The sequence below is a fragment of the Centrocercus urophasianus genome, unplaced genomic scaffold, assembly GCF_019232065.1.
Source record: "Centrocercus urophasianus isolate 14NV4802_14NV808 unplaced genomic scaffold, USGS_Curo_1.0 seq_25, whole genome shotgun sequence".
NCBI lineage: Eukaryota > Metazoa > Chordata > Aves > Galliformes > Phasianidae > Centrocercus > Centrocercus urophasianus.
This window is the reverse complement of record NW_024884811.1, coordinates 8,225,137-8,243,247: the sequence shown is the minus strand read 5'-3', so window position 1 is coordinate 8,243,247 and position 18,111 is coordinate 8,225,137. Positions and strand designations below refer to the sequence as shown.

Below are 18,111 nucleotides of genomic sequence, written 5' to 3'. Positions count from 1 at the left end.
GAAGGAAGACCCAGGCAATTATAGGCCAGTCAGCTTCACCTCTGCCCCTGGAAAGGTGATGGAACAGCTGGTGCTGGATGTCATCTCCAGACAACTGGAAGAAAAGAAGGTTATCAGGAGTAGTCAGCACGGGTTCACCAGGGGGAGGTCGTGCTTGACCCACCTGGTAGCCTTCTATGATGTTCTCTCTGGCTGGGTGGATAGGGGGAGAGCAGTGGATGTAGTCTGCCTTGATTTCAGCAAGGCTTTTGACACTGTCCCCCACGACATCCTTATAACGAAGCTGAGGAAGTGTGGGATAGATGAGTGGACAGTGAGGAGGGTTGAGAACTGGCTGACTGGCAGAGCGCAGAGGGTCATCGTTGGCGGGGCAGAGTCTGGTTGGAGACCTATAACCAGTGGTGTTCCTCAGGGGTCTGTGATGGGTCCGGTCTTGTTCAACATCTTCATCAATGACCTTGATGAGGGGATAGTGGCCACCCTCAGCAAGTTTGCTGATGATACAAAGTTGGGAGGATTGGCTGACGTGCCTGAAGGCCGTGCTGCCATTCAGCGAGACCTGGACAGGCTGGAGAGCTGGGCAGAAAAAAAACGGATGAGGTTTAACAGAAGCCAGTGTAGAGTCTTGCATTTGGGGAGGAATAATTGCATGCAGCGGTACAGGTTGGGGGATGAGCTGCTGGAGAGGAGCTCTGCGGAGAGGAAGCTGGGTGTCCTGGTGGACGACAGGTTGGCCATGAGCCAGCAGTGTGCCCTTGTGGTCAAGAGGGCCAATGGCATCCTGGGGTGCATTAAAAAGAGCGTGGCCAGCAGGTCGAGGGAGGTGATCCTCCCCCTCTACTCTGCCCTGGTAAGGCCTCATCTGAAGTACTGTGTCCAGTTCTGGGCTCCCCAGTACAAAAAAGACAGGGATCTCTTGGAAAGAGTCCAGCGGAGGGCCACAAAGATGGTGAGGGGCCTGGAGCATCTCTCCTATGAGGAAAGGCTGAGTGAACTGGGTCTGTTCAGCCTTGAGAAAAGAAGACTGAGAGGGGAACTGATCCAGGTCTATGAATATCTAAGGTATGGGGGGCAGAATGGCGAGGCCGGACTCTTTTCAGTGGTGAGTAGAGACAGGACAAGGGGAAACGGCCGGAAACAGCAGCATGGGAAGTTCTGCACAAATGTGCGCAAGAACTTCTTTACAGTGAGGTGACGGAGCACTGGAACAGGCTGCCCAGGGAGGTGGTGGAGTCTCCTTCTCTGGAGATATTCTCCAGGAGAATGTCTCTGGAGATAAGACCCACCTGGACACCTGCTTGTGCAACCTGGTGTAGGGAACCTGCCTTGGCAGGGGGATTGGTCTCGATGATCTCTGGAGGTCCCTTCTAACCTATGATTCTGTGATTCTGTGATTTTGTATTGTACATCTTATTAGCCAGAAACAATTTTCTGTTCACAGAATGTCTGTTCATGAATTAACAACATCAGTATGTTACTTCAGATTTCCTAAGGAAGTATTGATACAAATTTTGGACTTTTGTCTTTATATGAGTATCAGCTGCTTCCCTGAAGCAACACGATATTTCCTCCCAGAAAGGCTGAAACTCAATTCAGATTAAAGTATGTATGTATTGGATAGACTGATGTCAGACACTGTGGGTGTGAAAAAAATCAATAAAAATATAAGCAAATAGCATACTTAAAAAAATCGTTGCCTATTAAGCTGCCAATGAATTAACCTGACGAACAGTAAACACTAGCAGGCTTTTATATAATGAAAACTACAAAATAGGAGAAAAGTTACATTTTTCAAGCCTTTCACTGACTTTAAGATGCATTTTTAACAGAATGCTGCAAGGTGTTTTATTATTGCCTAATTTCAAGCACATACTTCCACTGAAATTAATTGATTTCTTGTGCATATCAAAATATTCTGTGCCTTTTTTTTTGAGCTGTCTTTATACGTCATAAACATAAACACCTCAGTGTGCCTAGATAAAGCTTCCCATTGAAAAGCCTCCATTGAGGTTTTTTAAGCAGTTCTCAAGTCTTTTGGTACAAAACTCCCAGATAGCAATACAGCTGAAGCAGGAAAGGGAAGTTAGAGTCCAGGTACACTCCTCAGGGTCACTTAGTGATGAACCACATCCAAAACAATAGATATAAAGCCCTGCACAAAGCCCACAGTAGGTGCTGCAGGCAGCACACATCCCATGAGAAGCAAAGCACAGTCCCTATGCCAGAAAGAGGAATTCCTCATACCCAAAAGGTTTTCTGTGGGGAACTGCCCTTCATTAGGCAAACAGAATGCAGTAGGTTGGAGAGAACCTGCCTCCCTGAGCAAGCAGAGAGTTGATCAGGAAGCTGGTCAGATGGTGTGGGAGAAGTCTGAGAAGTTACCCAGAAAATATACTGCTCCATAAGGTGAAAGGCAGATGCAGTGGACAGAATTGTATTCCTGAAAGCTAAATAAAACTTGGCTGTGATGCAAGCTTGCACTGTGGACCCTTGATCTTCCACAAAAACTGCAAATACATTTGCAGGAACAGTACTGTCAGCTAGCATGATGTCCAGGGACAACAGAAATGGAGGCACTCCTCAGGGGTCATTCTCAGCAGGAAGGTCCAACAAGGGTTCACCAGATTTGTCTCCCTTCACCCTGGCTTCATACCCTCAAATACTGCTGCCATATGCTCCTACCAGACTCTAGAGCACAATGGACACAACATATTTCATACTATGGAAATTTCACCTTCAGAAGATTTTTTTGCAAGAAAATGTAATTTCAACATCATCTCACATGTTCTCTTCAAGATATGCACAGGGAGAAGTATGCATGTGTATATATTCCAATGAATAAATACTAATATATATATATATAACATATGCACACATTTTACCCCTTCTAAAAGCCTGAATAATATTTTAAGGCCATAGCTGGGTAAGATGGGTGCCTCAAGTCCGGAGTGTACTTCATCCCTGCTTTGTTAAGAATTCTGACACAGCAGCCTTGCAAACAGCTACCATTTCAAATAATACATAAATAAATAGATATATAAATCAATCCCAGTAACACTGCTAACTTTGCTTGCTATCAGAAAAACACATTTATAACTGCTAGCGGCCACCTTGCAGTGAATTTTGATACAAAAAGTTACGAAGAGAGAGGTTTTAGGGAGAATAAACTTCGAAGGAAATAAGGGTGTTTTTTTCTAGAACAGACCATCTTACCGCTTACACGACACACATGGTAAATTGCTTAATATCTCTGAAGGTGACAACTGTGATGAGCCATGAAAACTTCTGAGGAAGAAAAGTTTCAAATGAAGAGAGGAATTTTAAAGTAATGCTCCACATAGCTGAGACGGATCAAGACTATCTGAGACCAGAGAATATATTAAAAACCTTAGTATCTTACCCAGCACTGGAAAGTATTTATAATGATTTTATCACACGTTAATAACAGAGTTGGAAGGTGATATTTTGCTCTTAAGCTGCAATAAAACTTACTAAGAGATAGAGTTAAAGCTGGTAGCTGAAGCTAGAGGAAAATAATATCCAAAATAAGCAGGTTTTTTCCATTAAAAAGCAGCATGTACGTGTGGCATTTCAGAAAGAAGCTAGTGCAACCTCTCCAGAAAAACCAAGACTCAAAGCCATAAAGCGCTGCCTTCAAATCTGAGTACAATTGCTAAATGCATTATTAAGTGAGAAAGACATTTCCCAGCTTTTCAATTAATGGATTCTGAAAGGATTGTTGCATACATTTTTCCAGACACTTACCCTCACACCAGCAACTACACCAACAACTGTTTCTAAAAGTCCTACAGAAAAATCCCTTTCCCCTCCATTTCTGATATTGCTATTTTTTTCCCATTACACTGCAACCTGGAATAGAAGGCCCTATAGACCCATTACACTGATAAAGCTATTTTCCAGTGCTACCTTTATGTGGGTTTTAAATGCTCTCTGCCATTATTCTTCTTGCACAGAAATATTACTAGAAGACTGCCATTTGATCAGTCTGTATTGCACTTTTTGGGAAATGCCAATGTTATCACTCTCTTCCTGTGGGTTATCCCACATAACAGTATTCCCACAGCTCAGCACAAGACCAGGCAACTGAATGTGAATGTTTTCATAAAGAACTTTAGTGTTAGTTCTGTGAGAAGGCTTCAGGAAATGGCTGTAATGACTGAGGTTTATGTTCTTGAACTCTGTTTTGCAATCAGGGAACTGTTCAGAGCAACACGTTTTGCAAAGAGAGAATTGCATTTAAAATCCACAGTGTTGATTAGCAGAACATCAGGTTGATGATCCAATACCTTTTCATTTTAATTAAATGCACAGCTTATCAATAGCTGATCTTTTCACATCTCACTTAATTGTTTTACTGTATACACACATGCTGTTCTGTATCAATTATATGGGAATCTATCATAAAACAGCTCAGTAATTAACAAATACCCCTCTCTTCATAATTGAATGTCTTCATAGAAAACATCAATATGGAGATAACAGAGGCAAATAACAGATTTTATGTCCCTCAAGTTCAAACATAACATGCAGATAGAAAATTCATATACCAAAAGTCTGGAACAAGGCCAGGCTTTTTAATGGTCAAAGATAGGTGGATGTAAAACACATTTGTGCCAGACGCTGCAAATGCCTGGGACATCACAGACCTTGCCATCTGTTTAAGTGGATGAGCCACAGATGTTCAGGCCTTCATGTGAGTTGACTCCAGAAACTGTATAGAGCGTTCAGACTCCGAAAAGTGGAAGATTAAAAATCCAGCTCTTAAGAGTGGTTACACATCTAATTTGGATTTTATAGCTTTTCTCCGCGTGAAGATTATTTATACATGTAAGGGACTCCTCGCCACAGCAATTTTATGTCCACGTATGTGTCACAGACAAAAGAAAGTAGAAAAAGCATTTTCATACAAATTTATTTCCTCTTCTGTATTGCTTTACTCATGAGACAGGTAAGAAGAGGCAGAAGGATAGAAATTAACACAGACTCACTGCCTGTAAATTAATGAATCTTCAACTCTTCCCACTGATATCCAAACCTCAAACGGCTTAAGAAGGATCAAATCACTTGATAGTAAGACAAAAAATAGGAAGATTACATTTAAACTTCGCTAAATATTCATTTTAAACACCAATACTAAAAACCTTATGGTGCAGATTGAATGAAATCTTACATCTAAAATTTAAAAACAGCACATAAATTTAGCAAAAAAGTAAGAATTTAAGCTGTGCATGTGTATTTTTATGTACATACACCATACCGCAACTTTGTTTTGAGGGTATATCTTTATAAATAATACATGCAAAAATCCACTTATTTTTATGCTATAGAAATAATGATGCTAGGGAGATTGATATTAAGTGAAGGCCTATATTTTCAAAATTCTAAGACAGAATAAGCAAATGGGAAGTACAACTGGCATGATAAACTTGTTGAGTCACAGACTGAAAATCTTGCATGGGAAGAGCTACTGCTTTCCTATCTCCTCTTGTCTAACATTCTATGTACAGTGGCCAATTGCAATTAAACAAACAAACAAACAAACAAACAAACAAAACAGTAGAAAAGTATAAGTTTCAGGCAAAGGCAAAGGTATAAAGCTTCTTTCAGGCTCTGCCAGCACAGTTTACACAGCAAACTGTTCAGCAACTCTGCAGGTCCTACAGCATCTCCATCTGGAACCTTTTCTGTCAGAGGCCATGAAGTCATCTTAGAATCATAGAATCATAGAATCATAGAATCACCAAGGTTGGAAAAGACCTAAAAGATCACCCAGTCCAACCGTTCACCTATTCCCAATAGCTCCCACATCTTACTTTTCATCCTCCACTTCAGATTTTAACTTTCCCTCTGGCAACTTCCAAACACACATCAAGCAGAAAGAATACAGATAATGCTAATACACACATTGCTATTTCTCTCCTTTTATCATTTTTCCAAACCTATTACTGAATCGGAATGATTTTAGATTTGACTCTAGCAGGGTCCATACAATATACTTGCAGCCTTCACTGAGAATCTCTCATCACGAAAATTCAAGAACATTTTTGGTCTGCATTAGCTTAGCAGCACTGGAAATGACATTATACATAAGATATGATGCATCAAGAAAGCTAACGGAGTGTGTCTGTGCTTTAACTCAAATCCCAGGCTAATACAGACCTGAGCTTTGCTGGCTCTCTGAGTCACTGAGGCAGGTAAAGCCTCTCAGCAGACTTTTTAATGCAGGAGACAGTATCGTTTCTAATACAGAGAACAGCAAGTTCCAGTGAGACCCTGAAGGAACAGTGAGTTCTCTGCACAGCAGCCAGAGCTCTGCTAGCTGGGGAGAGAATGTGTTACTGCCTGAAAAGCAAAACACATCTGTATTCTCCTTTGTGCAGCATCATTTACTTTCACTCAGGCACATACAAACAGATTATAACTCTTTCAGATGTACAAAAGGAAACCAAGGCAATCCTATCCTTGACTCCAAGACTGTGAATAAGTTCAATCAACCTGCACTGTTTTTGCTGGAGTCTTTTCCTTAATATACACAAACATAAATGCTCACTTGATTTGAATGACAACATGTACAACTTTGAAGTGTGTATCAGTACACTCACTGTACTATATTTTTCAGAAAGTCAATGTAGCAACATTACACAAGCATGCCAAAGCTGCCTCATTAATAATGCTACCTGAAGATTTTTCTTCTCCCCTCAGGCCTAAGCTGTATCACACACTTTGTTTAAAAGTATAAAACAATATTTTCAAGATGCTCTGAAGATACTCATTTGAACAGATAATTTCAGTTTCAACGTTCCCACTTCCTTACTTTTGTTTCCTCCTGTTGCCAAATAAGATTGGAACTTCGTTTTTTTTTTCCCCTGTAGACTTTCTTCTCCTCTCCTCTCTCTATAAACTCAACAGCTTTGAAAGTGATGAGTGCTCTGCCAGAATACATATATCACAGATATATCTATGCTGTCTTAAGAGGGTATAATGTGTTATTGTTCTGATGTGGTTACATTCTTTTTCCAAGGCTGTTTTAACTCCTAACGATCAGCAAGGAAGAAAGCAACACTTTGCCCATTTAAAAAGAAAAAATACATATTTTATTTGTCTTCAGCTATTTGTTTTCAAACTCTGGAAAAATCTTTACATTGCACAGAGTTAATTTAGGAATGCAAATTGATCACTGTAAAAAAAAAAAAGAAAAAAAGAAAAAAAAAGAGAAGTAAAAATTCAGTTTGCTTTAGGCAAAGATCACATATTCTGTGTGTGAACTCTGGATTTCTTGTTATTAGCTCATTATGCTTTGTAACGTAAAAGCACAACTGTGTTAGTACATTCTTCCATGAAGCCAAAGCATTTTGAATTTGTAAGACCAAGGAGCACAAGAAAAAAATCCAGGATAAGCAGTGATGTTCTGTAAGTTACTCGCTATTATAGTTCAAGTAATGTAAGTTATAATTCAAGTAATTACATTGTGAAAGCAGTGGAAGACCTTGCAGTTCCTTTACGTATTTTGGCCTGTGCTTGACTCCCAGTGCTGCCATGAGTTAGTGGAAGAAGCAAGGGCCCGTGCTAACTGCCCTGCTAAGCAGTTCTTGCATTGCTATGTGGTTTCGTAGGATCACTTTTGTCAGTTGTCTGCATAAAGGGCAGTGCCAAAGATGGGCACATTTCTTCAGAAAAAAAAAAATTGTCTGTTTTCAATTTTGGGATGAAGGCTTCTTCCCAGGGCTGACATCTGGCACACTGAAGCACAAATGGAAAAAAAATGCTTTACTGGCTCCAAATGGTTTACAATTAACTGCCGTCAGGAGACCATAACACAGACACAAAGCAGGATTCTAGTGCTGGACTGAGCAGACAGATATGAAAATTCGTAAGCTAAATGTTTGCGGAAGAATTTTCCAAAGCACATGGAAGTTTTTACATAAATTGTCTTTCTGGAATGGACACCTGAGCTTACACTGATAATTCAATAGCACAGCATCACAGCAAACTTCAGTTTAAAGGGGATTTTAGTTCTTCTGATAAGTTCTTCCAAATTACATATGAAAGCATTTCTTCATCTTTACCTTGCATTCCGTTAGTAAGGGTCGGGGTAGTGGTGATACACAAGTTATAACATGAGCTTTTTTTCCTTGAATTTATACAGAAAAGTCTGTCATGTTCTAAACAAGAATGCAAATCTAAGTCTCCACTAAGCAACTAGGAAAAACTTTTTTGAAGAGTTCTTAAAAACACAGCTGTCTGGACTTCCTAGAGAGGACATAAAACACTGGAATGCTTAGTTAACAAAGCAGGGGACAAAGTTTCCGTTAAGAAAAGCATGTGTAGTCCAGCAGGCACTGAACTCAGAATTAGGAAAACTTATATACATGAAGGAGTACAACATTCAGTGTATGCAAATTCTCCCCTAGTCCTGAAAAAAGACTTGATTACTCTTCTCACAACATATCCACGCTGCTTCTGGATCGAGCCCTAAACTCCAATGCCCCACTTTTTTCTTTTTCTTTTTCTTTTTCTTTTTCTTTTCCTTTTTCTCTTTCTTTTTCTTTTTCTTTGCATGGCAAATGCAATGGCATGGAACAGATATATCCCAGGATTTCATTCCTCCTTGAGCTGCTGACCTGCCATGACTTGCCCAAGGTTATGTTTAAACTGTGTGTACTTCCATCCTGTGCCTACCATCCTGTTTGGTTTATAATCTCGTAAGGGCAGGGACTGCCTTTTACTACTTGTTTGAACAGCATCCAGCACAAAAGGGCTTTGATCCAGCCTGTAGGCACTGCTTGCAGTACGTTAGATTCCAAATCTTACATAGAGAATTCTGTATCAAGAAAGGTCTGGTACTGAAACAGTGCATGTACTCTGCTCCATGCAGCCAATCTTCCACACCACTCCTCTTGACATTGCAGCACGCATGTTGCTTTAAAAAACTCCCTTAAAAAATTAATGCTTTTTTTCCCATAAGTTAATGTATCTCATTTTTGTTGACCTCATATAACATAGCCATATTCAGACTTCAATAACATGACTAGATTAAATAACATTCATTTAAGGAAGTGGCAAGTGTCTTGACAGTTCAGCCCACACCACCTTGTCCAAGTTTTGCATATGTCACAGAGAAACAACGCTAAAACAAACTTTTCACGACTTGTGATTTCTTATTTCAGAACTATTCATAGAGCAGATTTTACTATCATTTGTCAGCTCACTAACTGCATACCTTCCCTGTAAAATGAATTTCACTGTGGTTTAGGTTTTGTAGTACGTATGAAAGTAGTGTAGCTATTTACTATACCTGACTATTAAGGTAAAGCTGACAGAAGTTATCACAAATATTATCTGCATGAGCAAAACACTTTTTGTTCAACTTCATAAAGTGATTCAGAGAAATTAGTTTATTTTGCTGAGCCACATCCAATGTAAGTACTTTCAGTGGTATCACTACAGAATTGACTTTCATTCTGTGGTCTGCTGGATTCTAAGAATCTCTATGCAGGATGTGCAAGCAGCAACACTGTGTTTGCTGCAGGACGGCGTAATTGACCTTCTGAAGAAAAACACACGCGCATCTTCCTTACAAACAGCTCAATAAGCATAAGGATACTAATACAGAAGAAATTGTTTTGCCATAACCATAAACTCAAGGGTTAACTCTTCTATTTGTTTTAGAATTTGAAAATGTAACCAAATACTACGCGAAATTAGAATTTTACAATAAGGGATAACTGAATTGCCAATACTGCATTCTTATTTTTCTATTACAGAAGAGCAAGGTTTGCTTACAAAAAAGACTTTACAGAAGTTTTGCAAAAGCATCTTACACCCCTGGAAGCTATCATATTCACTGCATAGAGCAAGTCAGCTCTCTGTGAAACTTTTGCTGTTTTGAAGTTATTTGCTCGCACAAATCCATCTGAAAAGTTACAGCTTCAAGAAGGAAAGCTAATAAGAAATAGCAAAGCCTGCTGTCCTGCTAGCAGAAAGTATGCAGTTCTTAGCAGAACCCAAGCTATTTACCCACAAATGCTAGCTTTATTACACCACACAATGAAATGATGTTTCCAGTGGAAAAAAAAAAGCAGCACGGAAAGTCCTTTAGGTGAACTAATGCATTTATAGCAATGGATATGACTTTGCAGCATTTATGGGAGAGGTGTAGAGCTCCAGATTGGTAGCTTTCTAATTTCTGATTTAAATCTACAGCTCTATTGTTTTAAACCTCAGTCGACAGGAAACCAACCAGGGAGTCACTGTGATAACTCCGTCAGATTAAACTGCAGATCCTAAACAGCATTTCCCACTGGCTTCTAATTCACTGTGAGGAGATTTTGTTTTTAAATGTGTGAACTCCAACATGCTGGCATTCAGCTTGCTACAAAAACAACCCATACAGCTTAAGAAAAGAACAATACAATTTTATAAAAAAAAAAAAAAAAAAAAAAAAAGGGTTAATTAGGCTATGTAATTGTTTAAAATACCAGATGTTAACACCACTGTTTTTACTGCTTGTTTTATTTCTGTTTCACTGTTTTGTTTTTTATCTCTGCTCTTATGTAGAGAAGATGGGAAGGTTGGGGGGGGGGGGGGGCACGGGAGGGAAGTGTTTGTTCTTTATAATAGAGTACACCGAGAATTTTGAGCATTCCTTCAATAGCTCAACCACAATTGCTAGTATACAATGTACAAAGAGTACAAAAGCATAAAACACACCATACGCCTTGATTAGGCATGAGTAAGCTGTAATTGCAGCATCACTATATTTTACTGTAGAAGAACAAATACTATGAGGAACAAACACAGCCCGTTTCAGAAATGAATGAACCCCAACTCCAGTGACCACATGCAACATGAAGTGATGTTAACCCTAGCAAGAGAAAAGCTACAAAGATAACTGTACATAAGCTGATACAGCAGAGAAGTGCAAATGTTAGTTGCTAATGAACTACATTCTAAACACGAGCATTCTTGTTTACAGTGTATAATTAACAAAGTTGAAAAAGTCAAAATTACTCACAGAGTCCTGAAGATGCAATAGCAAACTATCTAAGACAGGAAATTCCAGGGCAATATTATAAAACAAGTAGGAATAAACATGCATGAAGTCAGGAACTGACAGGCCTCTGGATTACTGCAACTGTAGGAATCATGCTCATGCATGCTGGCTATAATTTATGAAACGGAGCCCAGGAAACAACCAATCGGTTAGCTCCTCCTAACAAGTCCAACTGGCTACGAAAAGCTGGAAGTGCGGCACAGAACAATGAAGGGGAGCTATCCCACACATTAATCTGCTTATCTGGGATTGCTTTCTGTGTGGAGAGGGAAACATGAAGCAAGGAGGAAAAAGGAATATCACAGCTCCGCAGTTGAAATAAACAGGATAAATTTCAGTCAACAGGCAAATCTTCTGTTGTATTCAGATGCCTAGTATTATATTCAAATATTCTGCTATCAGATAAACATTTCAGAAGAGAATTGTCCTTAGGTGGACAGGTGATTTTTTTTAATCCTTTTTTTTTTTTAAACAGTATTGGGAGAAACATATGTAAGCTGGATTTATATTTCCTATGCGATCGTTCTGGTGCTCTCCTGCTCTTAATTTGAAGATAATGTTCCTGCTAAATGTGAAAAGCCCTTCCATAAAATCTGATTAAAGTAAGATATTTTTTTTTTCTGACCACAGGTGGCTGCTCAGTGCACTAATGAGCAGCCCTTAACAAAAAGCTGTCTGTATGGTCCTATTTCAAAGTAATGCAGGGTTTCAGATTTAAAGATTTTCCAGTGAGCAAAGAAAAGGAACAAGAACATGTCTTTAAAAGTAAATAAATAAACACTTTAATGAATGTTTCTAGGACAGAACAGGATTTTTACACACTGAAGGATATGGAACCAAATTTGGCCTTCTTGGGAAATTCCATGGTTTTGAAATGCAGGTTTGATCAGTTTGAAGCAAACACACATCTGACATTTTCTACTAAATAACTTCTTTTAAGTGTTTGAAATTGACATAAAAAATTTTATTCTTAATTCCAATTCTATAGACGTTATAAAATAAAATTTGTAGTTTTACTTAAAAAAAATGCATAAGGATCTGACAAGATGAGAATCAGATTTTGGCCTTGCAGAATAATCTTCCTGTACATGAGTCCACTATATTCTCCAAGTTGATAAATTTCTATTTACTCTTAATGAAGCACGAGATATTTTTAAACACAAGAAAAACCTGTGGTTATTGAAAAGAGCAGTCAGACTGTTATGCAGAAACCCTAGTAATACTGAATGAAAACAAAAGTATGCTGGTGTGAGCTAGCATGAATTCTGAAAGAATAGAAGTCTATGTTTGTTGGTTTTCGTTTTTTATTATTATTATTTTTGCACAGTTATTCTTATAATTTCTTCCCTTTTCTCCTTCCTCTTGGAATCCGTGCTTTACAGCAATTGCAGAAGCTTCCTTGGAAAAGCATTTTTTATAAAATTCACTCTACTCTTTGCAGCCATGACACCCATATTTGACAGCTTCTACTGGTATTTTGCTGCGTTAGGATTTTAGTCAGAAAACAGTTAGTAGCCGAGATGACCATCTGGACCACCTTGTCCTGCTGGGCATCATTACTCAAATTAGAGAAACTGAAGCCTTTAATCTCATGAATAAGGTCTTTTTGCATAACTAAGCGGTCTCCTCCCCAGGTCTCCAGTCTATCACTACATATAATAATCATGAGCCATTTCAGCATTATTTCCTTTTAAACTGCTCTTGATGAAAAATTACAGTACCAAATTCTTGATGAAAAATTACTGTTCCAAACTCCAACAAGGTGAAATTTAGCAATTAACTAATGAAACAAACATTCAAAGTGATATTCTGTTATCTAGTTTCAATTAACGAAAACAAATTGTGCAGATTTCTGAGTAATAGTTAGAAAGAAAAGCTTTCTGCAAAGATTCAATTCCAGAGAGACTCTGGAGCACCCGCCTCCAAAGAAGAGCATGTGGAGCAAGTGGAAAAGGTAGTTTACATAAAAGTATATTTTAAAGCAGGGGTAATATTAGTCAACTGAACTAAGAAAATTGGCAATATTCAATATTCTAGTTATACTGATAGGATAGGTAGGAAATCATCAGTTGTTCATACCCACTAGTAAACTTGTCTCCAGCCTGAATTGGCAAGTACTAGAAAAATTTACAACAGCTTCTCAGACTTTCGACTTGAGATAACCACTTCTGCAAGTTGCATCTCCAATTTAAAACAAAAACAAATGGCAACAACTAAATACACAAAAAAGAAACCAACCAACCAAAAAAAAAAAAAAACCACCTATAAATTTCAGTTTCAACTTTCTGGTGCCACAACAAGAGCAAAATAAAGCAATTATGGGCTGGTTTGTTTCCACAGTGACTGAAGAACAGCTTCCACCAAAGAAGAACATTTGTTAATCAAAGGGATAGGTGAATATATTTATATGCACATACGCATGCTAAGTATTTGCATGCTAACTCAAACAGAGCTCTACTTTTCCAGTACATACCCTATGTATAGTTTTTGCAGTCCTCCCACAGCAGCCTCTGAGTTTGTGGTAGGATCTGAAGGTAGAAAGGGCAAGGCTTTCCCCACCTCCCTGCCAAAAGCATCCCTTTTAAACCTTTTGATTCTTCTTATGGCTCTCGAAAATTCAAAATCAAAGGCGCTATCTCTAGTTCTCTCAGTGAAGAAATCAAAAGCACATTCTCACTTATACCTCCAGAGAATGACATCTTTGACTTCCCTTCTCAAGGTCACAAAAGGCATTAATTCCATCCGTTTCCACCAGTGCAGGAGACGTTCAGCCTGACATCCGTACTTGGTGTTTTGAAAAGAAAATCCACTGCAGTACTAAAATAAATTGGCACTGATCCCTTATTTACTGTAAACTCTGAATAGTATCCCTTTGCTAGTTTATTGGAGTTACATTGGTAACCAAATAATTTACTGAAATGAAATCCACATCAAAGAAAAACTTCCACTGAATAACTGGAATGTCAGAGCTAAGGAGGTAAAGTTAATCCTTCAGTACTTAAGATATCATATCCATGGCATTTCATTTTTTCCTATCTTGTTAAATTATTCACCTCCATAATGGGAGCTTTCTGTGCATAATTCTTTCTCTCTGTCAGAACTCCCTGATTTATTGGGCTTCTGGACCTGCTATACAGATATCAATGTCACATCTGCTCAGAAAGTCAGCAGTCTTAACAGTAATGCTTGCCTCTGCCAGTTATTATGAAGTTTTCTATGCTGCTTTTTGGGGGGATTGGGAGCAGGGAAAGACAGTTAATGGTTCACCCACAAACCGTTTGTTTCTGTCAACATTCAAAATTCTTCTCTTAGTTGAAAACCTTAAAGGCACTGCTGCTTACAGCTTAGAAGGAGACCATATCCAATAGAAGCTTCCACACTTATCTGCCTGGAGGTTATTCTTTCTGGCAGACTGAAGGGTAATCTTATTTCCATAGGTGGAGTTGTCTAGGCACAGTAGACTTCAAACATTAAACTGACTGGAAAAGTCAGGCACACCTAGGTATGAGTGAGGCAGCTTGGCATTGGCAGTTGGCTCTACGGGGAAGTGCTAATGGAGTCTGCATCTCTCCTCTGCTAAGTCAGAACCTGTGAAAAAAAGGCTACTCATGTCAGTGGCAATTGGGTTGTCCAGAATGCAAAACTTCATTCCAAAATATTTCAATTTTCTGAGCATGCTTTCAACCTCAGTGTGGATTGTGCTGCTTATTTCTTAGGTTTCATGTTTCTTTATTCCTGCAGTTGCAAGTGTGTTTTAGATGACCGGATATATACAAAGTGAAACATTCACACTATTTACTTGGTCCTGCAGAAACTATTTGTGCTTAGCTTTACTAGGCTTACTTGCAATCCATGAAGCTCATACAGAAGTAATGGTTATTATTTCTCTGTATGGACTAGCTATATAAACATGAAGTATACATAAAGAGTAAACATAAAATCATCCCTTGCCAGTCAAATTTACAAAATACATTGAAAGAAATACATATTGCTATTTCACCCAGTTCTAATAACGGCAAGGAAACATAGTAGGACAGGATTGGAAATTGAAATTCTGAACAATGAAGGCAGAGAATTACAGCCTGTTTACTAAACAAATTCTGTTTACTCATCTGATTAATCAGCAGGTATAATCCACTAGAGAATGTTTCATAAGGAATAGTGTTTCTCTGACAATATTAGAGAAAGAGGGGCTTCAGTGACTTGCAGTATAAACAAACATACAATAGTTTAATAAACAAGAGTTGTTCATGTCTCCAGACGCTCATTTTACTTCATACAGTAGCAATGCCAACAAATACTAGACCATAAAAGATAATTGTACTCTATATGGTAGTTTTGTGAGGAAATCTTTTGAACAGCACACAATAAACATGGAAAATATGCAAAGAATGGAACATATGATCCGTGAATACACTTCCTACGTCAGAAACAGAAGGACTTCATCCAACATGTAATGGTGATGATTTAGTAAAACGTTATGTAAAAGAATTTGAACCTCATGCTTACGGTAAACAAAAGTAACCTCTAGATAAGGTTACACTGTGTAGCTACAAAAATGAGCAGGAGAAACAGAATACACAGAGCAGATATTTTTGAAAAAATTCCTGTGTATGCATGATCACTTAGCGTCCCGAGGAATCATTTGTATTAGCAGTTCAGAAAAACGTGAACAAACTTAATCAGTACTGAATTCACTATTAAATGCAGTTAACTGACAGCTTCAGTACAGAAGTAATACAAGCAGTTTTCTTAGTTAATCAGCTATCCATGGGGGTAGAATAGTGCTGTACATCTGTACTGCTTGCAGACCTTAGTACAACGGCTGCTCCAAAACCACTGTCTCCTATTTTGTTACACTGGCCCACAGTGTCAGAGGGGGATGTTGGTTGCATGGCCACAGAGGCTGAACGTTGCTGCAAGTTTTCCATTACTTTTTGTTGTCGTGTGACAGGTGGCAGCAGAAGGGCAGTCTGATAGAACAGCATCTGATGTGGAAGTGTGTATGAAGTACAGGTGTGTCACTAAACTTCTCCATAAGGAAAAAATTGCAGCACTTCAACAGTGGTGACAGTGATGTGAAAGACATGCCACACTCTGGATGGCTGTGCACAGCTGTCACACCACAAAATGAAGAATGTGACCCTCCATTAAATGGCAGATTATGACCAGAGAATTGTGAATGAAGCTGAATATCAGTTTCAGTGCACTGGAAAAAATGATGCAACTTTGGAACGTCGCACAGTTTGCATCAGGTGGGTGACACCAGTGTTCACACAGCAATAGAGAGAACACTGTAGGCAAGTTGGTCAGAAACTACTGAACCAATACAAGGCTGAAGGTGACAGTTTCCTGGATGATATCATTACTGTTGTTGAGACACATTGTCATCACTATTAGCTGGAGTCAAAACAGGAGTGGTGACAGGTGGATTTCTTACTGAAGAAAAAGCTCAAGATGCAGCCTAAAGTGGTGTGCACTGTCTTATGGGATGGGAAAGAGGTGATCCTTCTGGATTTCCTGGAATCTGGACAAACCATCAATCCTGACCACTATATTGAGACTGGCTGAGCTGAAGGCTGGAACTCCCAGAGTCAGGCCAGAGAAGATGACAACCTTTCTCTTGCAACATCAGGCTGTTGAAAGATAAAGTGTGTGGGCAACACTTTTCTAGCAACAATGCCATCATAGTGGCTGTGAAAGAGTGGGTCACCTCCACTAGTGCAGATTATAAGAAGAGCAGGCTATTGTTCATCTCTGGCAAAATTGCATAGCTAGTGGTGCTATGTTGAAAAATAGTGTTTTGTAGCTGAGACTTTGCTTTATCAAGTGGTGTTATTGTGCTCTTTGTATCTGTTGTTTTTCCATCTAAATAGGAGACATTACTTTCAGAGCAACCTTTGTATGTTAGCTTGCACCATTATGCTGTATAACATGGAATTGCTTGTACTGTGCTGATGATGGAGATGATTCGAGACACCAATAAACTCCTAAAGCAGCTTGATATCCAGTTAGTATTATTTTTTTCAACTGTTAGAATACCTAACATGTTTTGTTTGTTTGTTTGTTTTAATAGAACTCTTGCATCTGGTCAGACAAAAAATTAATTCAGCCCAGTATCCCAGATTTGAGATATTTGAGATGTTGGATGCTCAGTGGAAAACACACCCACCGCCACCACAAAAACAAAGGGGAGAAAAAGGAGGAGAGGATGAGGTTTTCTTATTACCTTTCCTCTACTTATAGTGTCCAAACTTTGTCATAGGTCTGAGATTCATTTTGTATATAAAGAAAGGAAGTTTCACTCATTAATAAATATGGAAGTACAGAATTGCTCTTTGTTTCCCACATGCCAAGGGATGCATAGTACTGAGCAGCTTTCCCAAGATCACTGACAATGGAATGTAATCCATTTCTTCTATGTCTCACTCCAGTTACAGCCACAAGACATCGATTTCCATCATTATTACTGCATTGAGTTGCAGCTTACAAACTACCTGTGAGGCCATAAACTGCTATGGTATGACTGAGCATCCTACATTTGTACTATCAACTTAATGCTAAGTTGTATTGCCTAGTTCCCAGACTGGTAATGAGGAAGAACTGTTAAATCTCACTGGTCCTCTAGAAAGAAGAGTCACGTTCAGACTAAGGAATGGCTGAAGCCAGGGGAAATCAGTCCACCCACACTGGCTGGTCCATGAAAAGAGAAATGCATTATAATTATTCCAGAAACAATGCAAGACAGTAGGAGTTTCAATTAAAAAAGGTATATACACAGGAAGCTTGATCCAAGGGAGAAGACCATAGGTGACAAACTTACCACAAATACTTTTACTTGTACATCTTCTCTCTCCCAGAGGAGTAAGACACAAAGGTGAATAGGGGAAAGAGAGACTCCTTGATCTGGAGAAGAGGTTTTCATAAGGGGCTCCTTTTCTCCATAGGAATTACTGGCATTTGGTCAGGAATAATGGGATCTTAAAGAATCAAATCTTTAAAACAATGACAAACCTGATGCTTAGACACATACCAGG

The 18,111-nt window shown here is 38.9% G+C and overlaps 1 protein-coding gene across 2 annotated transcripts in view; it reads right to left on the bottom strand.

Annotated features, from left to right (window-relative positions):
- Window positions 1-11,138, bottom strand: part of LOC122163989 (cAMP-specific 3',5'-cyclic phosphodiesterase 4D-like) — a 488,389-nt gene extending 477,251 nt beyond the window's left edge. For both annotated transcript variants that reach the window (XM_042825621.1, XM_042825623.1), the window contains exon 1: window positions 11,036-11,138. The gene's annotated coding sequence lies outside the window, so the exon portion shown is untranslated. The remainder of the gene's footprint in view (window positions 1-11,035) is intronic.
- Window positions 11,139-18,111: the final 6,973 nt, after the last annotated feature.